Consider the following 12,644-nt stretch of genomic DNA (forward strand, 5'->3'; position numbering starts at 1 on the left):
ACGCTGTGGCTTCTTTTGAACATATTATCACAACAATAGCCCGATTACAAATCCCTTGTAAATATTTATGTTATATGGTTAGTAATATGAACACAAAATTAAGCAAAACAAATTTGTCAAGTGAAGATCCCTCGAAAGTTTAAAAGTAAATATTGCACACTAGGCTTGATGTCGTTTGCTCCCGAGAGATAACTGAATGTTTAATATCTTTCATGACCCCTAGAACTGGCTTAAGCTGTATTCTATCTTCTACACAATTAAGTTTTAGAATCAATGATTCCATGGACCTGAAAAAGTACAACCCCACTTAAGTGAAGTACGGAGCATTGTTTTTACAGCTACCACATATCACCTTAGCAAGCATTTTTAGAAACATACTTTATCAATAGCTTATTTCTCATCATGCCGTATTCCCCATCATCATGAAAAAATGTCGAATTACTGCTTTAGCCGGGTGCCATGTGCGTTCTTATGGGATTTTTGGATGTTTTTATTTCCCTCTATCAACATTCTATTCTAAAAGGTGACAGTTTTTTCAAATCCGCTGGATACATTTTTTTTTCAATTGCCGATAACATGTTAAAAAGGAAAAGAATAATAGTCTGCAATGCCATAATTTGTTTTGTGAAAGTCACCATCTATGTCTAGCAGACAGACTCGTTTGTCAATGTTTATTTTGCGTTTTGCAAGCTGACTATACCGTTAATAAGTCGCCTCTGATGCAAAATATACCGTTACCAAGTTGCGCTGATTCAGACTTTTAGAATTAGTTTAGACTTTCAGTTAACTGATCAATTAGGATGTAAGCATGATACACTTTGAAATTGCAGTTCAAGAAATTTTTGTTTTATTCATATGAAATTTTTGAATAGTTATTTTTAGGAGAGTAAATGTTTTCTAGTTGTTCCAAAAGGCAACAAATCTAAAAGAATAAAATTTGGTAAAGAGTTTGTAATGCTACAATGTTGTTTGACATTTAAGCAGAAGTGAAATGTATGTATTATTCACTCTTAGAATAAAAGTACATGCAAATACAAATCATAAATACAATATTTGTTGTTTTTTATATTATTTTAATTATATTAATAAATTTATTACAATTTATTACACATATATTGGAAATATCATATCACAATATTTATATTGTAGTTGGATTCGCAGAAGTTGCTTCCCATCTCGAGGCAGCAGACGATATTGCACAGAAGTCTTGGATGAAGCGCCATTTATTCTGTAAGAAAGATATGGAAAAGTTGTAATAACGGTTTGGATCTGACAAAACAAATCTGTAATATTGGCCGCTGTTGACACTATGGCAATGATCTGATGAGATTAAACGTGCAAATATTTCCCGATCTCAAAATTATAATTCAAATTTCCAAAATATGTTATGCACATTTTTATTACATCCTTTAAATCATACAAAATCTACATTCTTGCACTTTCATGAAGTTGCCAAGTAACTTATACAATACATTAACCTTGGTTCAGCATTTACATTATTTTCCTTTGTATTCAAAAGTGATATTTTTAAACGAAATGTAAAGTTGTTTATATCAGTACTTACGTTTTATTGCCTTCTTCGGCCTACATATCCAGTCGGGAATTTTGGAGGAGGTTTCTTCACTGGTGTTGGGTGAATCATTGCATTTTTGACCAAAGATACTCAATGCCTGCACCGATACCTCTATGTCCGCCAACTCCAGACGAAGCCATAGCAATCGTTTTATCGGCATAACATTGAGAGACTCCCTTACAAGACCGTTTGTGGCAGCAATAGCAAGCGGGTCTCCGGCCGCAAGGCCACCTCTAGATCCCATGTTTATAACATTAGCGGCTTCACCTATGGCTTGTTTTGCTATTCCATGACCTAAAGATGCAGCAAGTGGGTCGTGACCGATACCTGCATTCCAGATTGTCCACTTTGTCTACATTGTGGACTGGATCTGCTGTCTTACCCATTACTCCAAAAGGACGCATTCCAATGCCATTATTAAGTGGTCCAAAATTTGAAACTCCAATGTGTCTTCCATTTGATAACTTTTCATGTTACCCCATGAGCAACCTGGCCTAAAGGATCAATTCCAACTCCGAAAGGATCATTTGCTACAACTCCAGAAATGTTTTAACCATATCATGCTCTATTGAAGAAGACACAGGGCCGTGTGGGTTATAAATCCACGAATTACAGGAGTACCAGAGTTTTTTGGCAATGTTGTGACCAGCACAGCATCTGCACCAAGTGTAGCAACTCCAATATTATGGGCAATAACTCTTGGGTCATCAACGGTTATATCTCCAGCATTGACAGTTCCAAGTCGGTTTACAGTAGGTCCAAAATGGTCCTGCCCCAATGCCGCCGATGGGACCTCCTATAACCGCCAAATGGCAACCACCTAATGTTTTTTCTATCTTATATGATTTGCTTTGCTTGACCATGTTATGTTCAGCTTTCACGCTTTTATGACCGGTAGGAACAACATGAAGCTTCTTTGCAATTTGATGTCCAACTGAAGCACTAGGCTTAATAACGTATCTGTTTAATCTCCTATCAAATACCAATTCCTGACCGCTATAATCTTCCGGAAAAGCAGCACCGTTTAAAGGAATCATTCCACATTTGAACAGCAGGAATGACTGGTTCAATTAAATGTCAGCTCCCCAACCATTTTGACCAAACCATCTGAGTTCAACGTACCACCATGTCGAGGCAATCCATTCATTCCACCCATCATTACACCCCATTTACTGTACTGCCAAGTATTCTTTGAATGTCTTCTGGCATGCCGAACATACCCCCTCTTCTTAGGCTGTCAAGACCATTGTCAAATCTACTAGCAAATGGATCAAATTCTCCTGTATGTAAAGGTTTCTTTGGGATAACGTTTGGTTTGCGTTGGCGTCCTTGATAACCTAAAATATAAATGTTTGATATAGCATGTTGACCTCAAAATGGTAATTTTTCTAAATGTTTGTTTTACAAACAGTCATATCTAACAGCTTACTGTTGCCCATTGATCTTTCCAATTTTTCATATCGGAGACATGTTAGTGTTGCAAGGAATGTTTACCTATGAAAAAATAAATTAAGCGCAAAAAGTTCCAAGACTTATCATCAAAATTGTTGTATGCATACATTATCTAATGATGATAGTGTAGTAAAATTTTGTCTAAATGTTTACAGCCAGTATCTGATAACAACTTGCTTACTTTTTTATTATTATTTTTCAAAGTAGGAGGATAACCATTTATGTGATAAAGAACTGATTGTTTTAAAATAGCAGGCATGATACTATTTCTTTACTTAGAACTGTTTGTTTTAATACTATAAGACAAAGACAGTGTGCTTTTTGTTGGTTTTGATAATGAAACAATCGTTGGAATGCGGTTAAATAAATTATCTTAAGGTAAGTTGATAAAAGTGGTCTTACCTTGTCCAAATACTGCTGACACGAAAACGAAACATGCGAGTGTTTTGAAGAAAGAGGTTCATCTTGTTAATTTTTCTTCAAATCTGAAGAAAAAAACACATAATTTATTATTTATGTAATGATATACTTAGATAAAATTATTGTTAAAAATCGCAAATCTTGTTCCGTTTCAATTTATATTTTAAATAACCATCCTGATACTGTTAATAGCGAAAAAATCAGGAAACTGCTTATAGTAAACACAAATTTTCAAAGGTTGTTTAAATAAGTTATAGTGATATTACATGTAAGTAAAAAATTTTATGAACAACTGTATTTAATAATTATTTATGTAGACATTACAACTTTTTGAATCGCGTTGGTTTTAAAGAAGTGACTTTATTTTTCTAACACTTACCTTATTTTCTCTGTTTTTGTTTCTTAAGTTCTTTTTCTTGGTTTAAGTTTTTGCTTTTTTTCAGTTTTTTTTTTGTATATTTGTTGTATAATATATACAATTTTCTGGCTTCAAAGTTCCTACTTCTTTCTCCGACTTACTCCACTGAACAAATCCTTGATATCTGAAGTTGCAGTGGTCTCTCCGTCTTTTTATATAGATCGACGTGAACGTTGTCTTAAAAGGTCAATCAAGAAAACCGCAATCAGCTGTGGTATGACATCATACGTTGTCAACCAATCGTACGTCGACGTTTTAGTGTTCTCATAAACGTGCTGAAATAACGCGAGGATAACTAGCGTTAATTGTTTTCCTTATAACATTAATTGATCAATTATCGTTAACGTCATACCCATGTAAACGATGACGTTTTGGAGGTTTAATGTACAAAATAAACATGCTTTAGCGATTAAGATTTTCAAAAATTTACATGTAGTAATGTTATCTTATTCATATTGTAAAGGTAAGCATAATGTAACAGAACGTACACATTTAAGGAAAAATTATGAAAAGTAAAAATGAATACGAAGCATTCAAATATTAAAATCTGAAAATCCGGATTGTGTATTATTTACAACATTTACTTTTTGCACAAATTAATTTATTCATAGGCTACAACTGTTTTTGTTGTCTTTTGTCGCAAATTGAATTAGTGTAATTAAACGTGACAATGATAGAACTTTTTTCTGTGACATCTATTGTATTAAAGTAAATGTTTATACATCATATGGCTGTCTTAATGATAAATGTAAGATATAAGTTGTAAATGTATAAATATATGGTATTGTATCTATTATTGAACATATTCAGAGTAATGCTCGTTCATTTCTTATAAAAGTACGCTTACTGAATTATATGGTGTTAAAAAGAGAAGAAAACACACATTTATTCAACTTGTACATTTACATAGAACATCAATATAGTTACATAGAAAATGTCTTATCATGGTAATCTTGCAATAAACAGTAATATAGTACTTTTCTTCTGTTGCTTATGGCTTTTGTTAGTTCGATATATCAATACAAAGGCGCATGTAGGTGCATATACTGTTACACTTTAAGCCAAAATGTACTTTACACTTGTTCGGGATAATATAAACATAGAACAACCACATTCATCATTATATAAATTCGTTTTACAATATGTATATGTTGAGACAAATTAGATGACGTTAGATGTAATTAAGGACAAGTCAAGCATGATGTTCCTATTAGCATATACATGTACATGTTGTTTTGTCAGCCATATTGTAAGTCAAGGTTACTATGCAACAAAGGGTTCGTTAGTTTGTATTTTCCGATCTTTGATGAATGAATGTGTTGTCTTTTTATTGGAACTGTTTATAGAGAAGAAACTTTAATCAAAATATCGTGGTGTTTTAGTGCTTCATATAAAATGGTGTCACTTGTATCAATGAAAGAGAATTATTAGTAAAAAAAAATATTAAAACAAATTTAATTAAGTTTACAAAAGTTTAAAATGATACATCTGACATATTTTTATTAAATGGATATTATAATGTATTTACAAAACGTGAATGTTATTGTAAAGCTCACTAGGTATATGATACGAAACATTTCAGATTGTGTTAATGTTTTGAACGTCTGCTAAATCTCAAATTAATACAAATATATTCATTATTTTTTTGTTTTAGTTGATGTCTGATTATATAACGTTTTAAGCTTTAAAAAAGGGATATTGTAAGGGATGCATAAATATTTTCAGAGAGTCGGAAAGAGAATGGATGTTACGGTCTCGTTCATTTTCTGTAGAGAAATAGACCACCGATGTCGCATTATGCATTTCTACATGAAATTATTGTCCCTATACTTTCACTATATCTTATTTAACAAAATATAAACAATACAATGCACTACATCTATATCTTTTCATTTAGTATATATAAAATAGAAACCTCTTCAAAAAATTTCATTGTCGTTTTTATTATTATAAATATTAAAATGTTTTATTACAATCTTGAAGAAATCACACCAAGTATCATATAAATAGATGTTCTGGGTGCTTTCAATATTGGTGTGGAAATGATCTATGGTCAATATTATTCCAGGTTACCACCAAATGGTTAACTATTTTACAGTTTTTTTTACTCTAAACAGCTATAAAACGTTGAGATATTAAAATTCTAAGGTGTTTAATTGGTAGCCATCCTAAAACATATTACTACATAAATCGGTATCTTTACAGGCGTCTATATAGCAATTGGTAAGGATAAGCGAGTCGAGAATATCTTTCCAGGCTTGTTATTGGTTCGAGTCTTACGTTGACATCTTGTATTTTTGTTGATTACTTTAAACACTTTTGATACAATTTAATGTTTTTCATTGTTTTTTAATAATGTTACTTTTTTCTTTTTTTATTTTTTTTTTTTTTATTTTAATTTCTTTATTATACTTTAATTTGGCACATATTACATCACAAGAAAATTCATTCAAATAAGTGTCATAAATCTGTCAAGTGCTTTCTGTCCTACAATGTCAGTTGCTTCTGTCCTAAAAAGGAAATTCCATAAAAGTGGGTAAAAGTTAGAAAGTTCGGGACATTTGAATGAAATGAACAAAAATTATCAACATTCCCACATCAAGGCATTCAAGGAACTTAAGTTCATCGAACATTATACCTTTAGCACACTGAGCTATGCCGCCTTACTTTTGGGCCGTAGTTAAAAGACACCTTAGTACTTTCGATACAACGCATTGAGCAATAGATTTCCCCTTGTAGTAAATGACGATTGTCACGCTTTGTTGATATAGCTAAAACAACCACAAACTAACCACCACATAATGATTGCAAAATCGGCAGTTAAATAAGTTTTAGGCAAAATACTTGCATATCAATACCAATAAGCTACTTGGGTCTCAAATCAAAAAATGTTTCTACGTATATGCTACTTGTATATCAAATCAATATTTGTAATTAGTTGGAGCAACTTACATCATATTCCGACGTAACAGGTATTATGTTTAAAATTGTCTGACTCTATCACAATAATTATATCGTTGGTGGTTTCGAATTTCCTTTTTTAAGTAAGTAAGTGCACTACCATATTCTCAATTACTATACAAATTGAATTTGAATAATAAATCGCTCTTTTCACACTGGGGGAAACAAAATAATTTTGATTAAATGCACGTACATTTTTCAGGTAAACATCCAACTTGCTGATGTGGGTGCGACATTTCATTCGCTGTATTATTCCCATGATGACGCTATTGAACTCTGGCAATAATATTAATTTGATGCAAGGAGTTTTGTTATTACGCAAGCAACAAGATTATTTTCTTTCTGCCTTTCTACGTCATGTAAATACATGTGATATTACGGTCTGAAGAAATTAAGCATTTCAATTGGTAGACATGGGGGAAATGCATACTTACATTGAAAATTACTGAAGTTTGAATGTATAAAACGGGAAAGTAAATCATGAATACGTGTTCTGTATGACATGAGTAGTTGTTGCGTATTAAAGTGAGGGTCACGTGAACCTCCATTTTATCACCATGTTATAACTTATGATGCACAAAACGTATTACTGAATAATTATTATAATGTAATCGGCAAGTTTCCAAATCTACCAACCCTTCATTTACAATGAACGATACACACGTGCCAGAAGTATCACTAGTCCAAACAACCGAAGGTGTAACATTCTCAAATCCTCAGACCGACACCGTCACAGGCAACAGAACAATTGTAATCTGAAAAAGAAAATCCTTGATAGGGAAATTTAATCTATATCACGTTTTATAAGACCACTTCTTGATCGCACCAAATGTTGTGTTGGATAATATAAAACACATCAATAACTTTAAATTGAGGAATTTCAGCGTGAAGCATACATAATTATCACAGGCCTCACAAAACGTGTTTCTATATGTACAAGGAAATTGGACTTAAAGCGCTTCATTCAGCAGTTATAGGCTTCATTAATTTTTGAAATGAATTATAACATACCTCGCTCCTATCTGCCTGTTAATGTTGGCGATGGACCCATATGTAATGTTAGCAATTCTCAAGAAGTCTTCATTGCAATTCTCAGCTTTATTCAAATGCTTTTCTTCCAAGTAATGTTTCTGAGTGGTATCAACTGCCAAATGATAACAGAAACTCTTCACCCCTAGGTATTTCTAAAAGTAAGTTTAACTCATAACAAAATCTAATATAGTATCTGATCAGTACGCAACATGTTCAAATGGATTTTAGAACGTAATGCTTAGGATTTCATTATGCATTAAAATGCGCCCTTGATAGTACTTCAAGTCTTGAATGTATAAATACGCAAAGACAAAAAATCATTTGGAATGACGTACTTTTGTGATATTCATCATTGAAATTTCATTTTGTTTAGAACGATTTGTATCTTATTCAATAAACCTTAAAAGAGTGGTATAACATTTTTGAAAACAAGCGGATTGTAAAAAAAAAATACGAGACGGTTTAAGTACGGTAAGGGTCAAATAATAAAAATTTACATAAAAATATGATAAAACAGCCTTTTATGACTTGCGTTATGCATTTTAAATATAACATTAATTTATGCATATTAATTATATTTCGTCTAGCCGTGCACCCCCGTTTTCCTTTACCTCAGAAAGGCATCCGCGCAGTCTGATCAGGATCCATGCTGTTCGCTATCAGTTTCTCTACTTGTTATAGAGTTGGCAAGCGAAACCAGCATGGATCCTGATCAGAAACTGCGCGGGATGCGCAGGTGTGGTCTGGATTCCATGCTGGTCGCAAAACCCATTTATGTTTTGGTTTTTGTCGTTGACCAGAACGGCTCATATTAACAGTGGCCTTTAAAAGATGAAAGTTTTAAAAATTAAATAAGAAACAAGCTATTATTCATTACAAGCGCATTGTAAAAATAAATACATAAAACATATTAGATGAATTAACAACTAGCATAAGAAATATATATTTAATTTTAAATTAAGCGTGACTTGAATTATTTGAAAATGAAATGACTTTTGAAAAGCTGAAGTAAATATATGGTAGTTGCCTTTTTTTAGAAACACAACATTTCGTATATTCATAAATAGTATTTCCCTTCTCAATACCAATTTCCAGGATGACAGTGGTCACATGACTCTATTTGCATGCAATATTACAAAATCAAACACAATTTGTTCATCACAGTGAAGAGTGTAGGGCAGATGCTGTGGTTACTGAGAAAGGATCCAGCTAATGGATACAGAACAAATACCAGTAAAGGGATATAAGTGTTAGAGTCTTAGAAAAACTTCTTAAAGTTTTGTTAAATACCAACTATTGCTTTCTGAGAAGAGGTCAATAAGAATAAGCTGTACTGATTTGAACAAAAAACTACATGTATTATTCACATTGGGAGCATAAAAAGACAGATCGAAAGATAATTATAAAAACGTAAAAAAACTCATTTTAAAAATGTGTTATTTAAATGAGCCTTGTTAAAATGAGGGATGGACGGATGCACGTCGCCGTCAAACAATGTTAACTTACGTCCGACAAGTCTGAACGCAGTTTAAAACCTACTCAATATTTCTCTTATGATTTATTGCTCATTAGAATAGGTACATGATTTTTTAACTAATATATTATATGTATTTTGTACTATATTTTGGAATTCAGAATAATATTTTATATATCGTTTGTTGCTGTGTAATGAGCCTTATTGGAAGTAAATCGGTTTGGGTTTATGTTGCATCCCTAGACAAAATATGCGTTATTAAAAATTGTTTAGAATACTGTTCTCTGGACCACTGGTGCGTCAGATTTATGGTGAACTATATTACAACAGAAATCTGTGAAAGAATATCATTAGATTGATCTCTTTCGACATATTAAAATGATTTGATTATAATACGACTTATTCGAATGACTATATTATTTCTTACATCGGATATGTACATGTAATTTTCAGTATATTTTATATTATACGAGTATAATATCTTGGATAGGTCTTTATCGCCCTAAACTATTTATCTATCCTATTTTTCTAAATTGAGATTCCATTTGATGGGAAGGTAAATTTCAAATATTTTTGTTGCAATACTTTCTTCCTTTTATCTTATATTTTGCCCATTATTTTTTAAAAGTCTCTTTATAATTATAATCAAATTCGACAAATAGATTAAGATAACATGGTAAGAAAAAATATAATAAGTATCGAACATGCATTTATAATATGTTCAAATCACCAAAGTGACTAGACATAATTGATAGGGTAAAAATCACTACTATAGATTTAAATATTTCAACAGGTGGGTTTCATAAGACAAAAGTCTCGTTTATTCACGTTAACGTAAAGCCGTCTAGCCCCGACAACGTTTAGAATATGTACGCCGCCACCGTATTTTACCACACTCAATTTTATAATTTGATCGATGGGATTATATTTAATACGCACTAAATAATTAATTTGTTCAAAGATCACAGATAAAATGTTATCTATTACTATTTTGATATGCTTTAAGAAATAAAATCGTGATGATAAAAACAGCAGTGAATGAAACAACAAAATAAATTAAATTGACAGTTTATTTATAATAACATGACAATAAAAAACAATAAATACAAAAAAACATAAACACGACCTATAATTTATCAAATTTGAAAAAAAAAAGTTTTCTGAAATTATATACAAAACAACTCACGCAACTTAGATACGCACCTGATTAATTTAAAACATTCCTAAATACAACATTCTCATCTCCCACTCTTTACAAATAAAAATAAAGGAATTTTGTAAATATTTCTTAAATTGTTATAAATAGTTTATATCATTGAAAATTTCAATCGATTTGAATACTTCCGCCAAACCTTATTTTTCTGATCTTTTGCTATGCTTAAAAATATTTATTCCGGGAAAACGTCATCATTTGTGCTAAAAAAAAAATTGATACAAGATAATATGTGTCTCATGTTTTGTTTGCTTGATGTGTTTGGTTTGCTCTGGATGTTTTACGCTTCTATTACCTTCTTTAAGCTTCTATAAAACTGCTTTTCTTTAAAGAGCTTTATCTATGTTTCATTTCTAGGAACACTTTGTCTCTGAAATGAAAGTTACAAAAATTTTTAAACTATTTTTCAGGTAAAATCCTGAAGAAATCATCTTGAAATAATTAAACATAACTTTGTCCATTTTTTTTTAGTTCAGCCTATTTTTTTCCTTAGGGGACACGCATTTTTTAAATTTGGGGGCCCTACCCCGTTTTTCATGGAATGGGCACTAACGTTCACATTGAAGGTTCCAGAGAACACATCTGCGGGTTTTCTCAATTTAAAAATTCACCATTTCCATGATTTAAAAGTTGAATTCTGCGAAACCGGTGCTAAGGGGGCGTGAACGTAATACTTGCACTTTCCAAGTACCCCTCCATGAACGGCTCAATCAAAACCAGCCCGCAAAAAATTTTTTTTTCGTTTTTGAGGGTTCAGTAGGGATTAAATTTTTTTTCAATATATATTTAATCAATTTTTTTTTGGAAAAACATTTATACTTCTAATTAAATTAAAATTTAAGAAATACGTATTGGGGCAACATTTCATGGTTTTATGATATTTAGGATAACATATAAATTACATAGAAATTGACCAGGTACGCGCAGAGGGGGTAACCCATATTTTCCGAACATTCCCAATGACCCAAAAATCTCCATTGAATCCTACCGGAAGTTGAGGATAGGTTCCTTAAAAAGGATGGGCCCAGCTTTTCGGGTTACTGAGTTGTAAGAGTTTGTGGTTTACCGTCCCACCACTATTTTTTCCCCGCGGCGTATTTTCCCCAAATTTTCCTGCACCACCATTCTGGAGACCTGTAAAAAACAAGTGTAAATCTATGCATTTTTTTTCAATCGTTTAACCTTGTATCAAAAATCGGATCGAAAAATATTTTGTAAAGCAATTTTAAATTGAATAAAACAAAAACAATTAAACTTTTAACTTTTTTTATGACACGACAGAAAATTTTTTGTGACGGTGTGAGAAGTTATGATGTCTGATATCTTAAAAGTTAATATTCAAAATTTTTCATTGTAAGAATAATATTACCACCCCGTTCGCCCATGCCATTTCCACTCCTATAATGTACTTCCAAGGAGTCTTTTTTATAAACGAAGGATTTCTTGAATACCTTACCCCTGCGTGAACACCAAAGCCCCGTGTCAATGAAGGACCTCCAAGACTTTTTCCTATGGTGCCCTCTAAAAATAGCCACGTTGTTTTTAATTGAAGATTTGTTTGAAAAAATTCGGCTGTAATATCATAAGACGGTATTAAAAAATTTTTTAGATACAAGGGGGAAAGCTAATGTTAAATTACTTTAGCGCCTGCTGACCTCCCCATGTGAACCCCCCCCTCCCCCAACCCTTTCAAGTCAAAAAAATCGTACTATACCTTTTTTTTCGTTTCTAAAATTTTACATTATAACATATCAGGTTTCAAAAATTAGTTGCAATAAAAAAAAAAACACAATAATAACAATAGTCAACGATATATTTTAGATTTACAAACATTTCAAAATTAAAAATATTGTTTAAAAAGGGTTTAAAAAATTTTATAATTTTTTTAAAACCCGTTTTTACTTTTGCTTCCCAACCCATTTCCCGGACCCCCCAACCTCTGTCAAACTGCCCCCGATAAAAATTACCTAAAATAAATAAAACAAAATTGTATTACAACATCAATTACCTAAGACGAAATTTTTGGGTTATCTAACATGTCTAATTGTATGCGGGTTACAAAAAAAGTTTGAAATTATTTTAACGAAATTTTCCCAAAAAA

The 12,644-nt window shown here is 31.9% G+C and overlaps 1 long non-coding RNA gene across 1 annotated transcript; it reads right to left on the reverse strand.

The window, feature by feature from the left end:
- Positions 1-1,052: 1,052 nt before the first annotated feature.
- Positions 1,053-1,650, reverse strand: LOC132759928 (uncharacterized). The gene is made up of 2 exons (XR_009629789.1): positions 1,565-1,650; positions 1,053-1,228 (listed from the first exon to the last, which is right to left on the reverse strand). It is a non-coding gene; the product is annotated as an uncharacterized LOC132759928 (long non-coding RNA).
- Between the last annotated feature and the right edge of the window lie 10,994 nt (positions 1,651-12,644).

The sequence above is a fragment of the Ruditapes philippinarum genome, unplaced genomic scaffold (genome assembly GCF_026571515.1).
Source record: "Ruditapes philippinarum isolate M1 unplaced genomic scaffold, ASM2657151v2 ctg8280_1_1_1_1, whole genome shotgun sequence".
In the NCBI taxonomy this organism is placed as follows: Eukaryota; Metazoa; Mollusca; class Bivalvia; order Venerida; family Veneridae; genus Ruditapes; species Ruditapes philippinarum.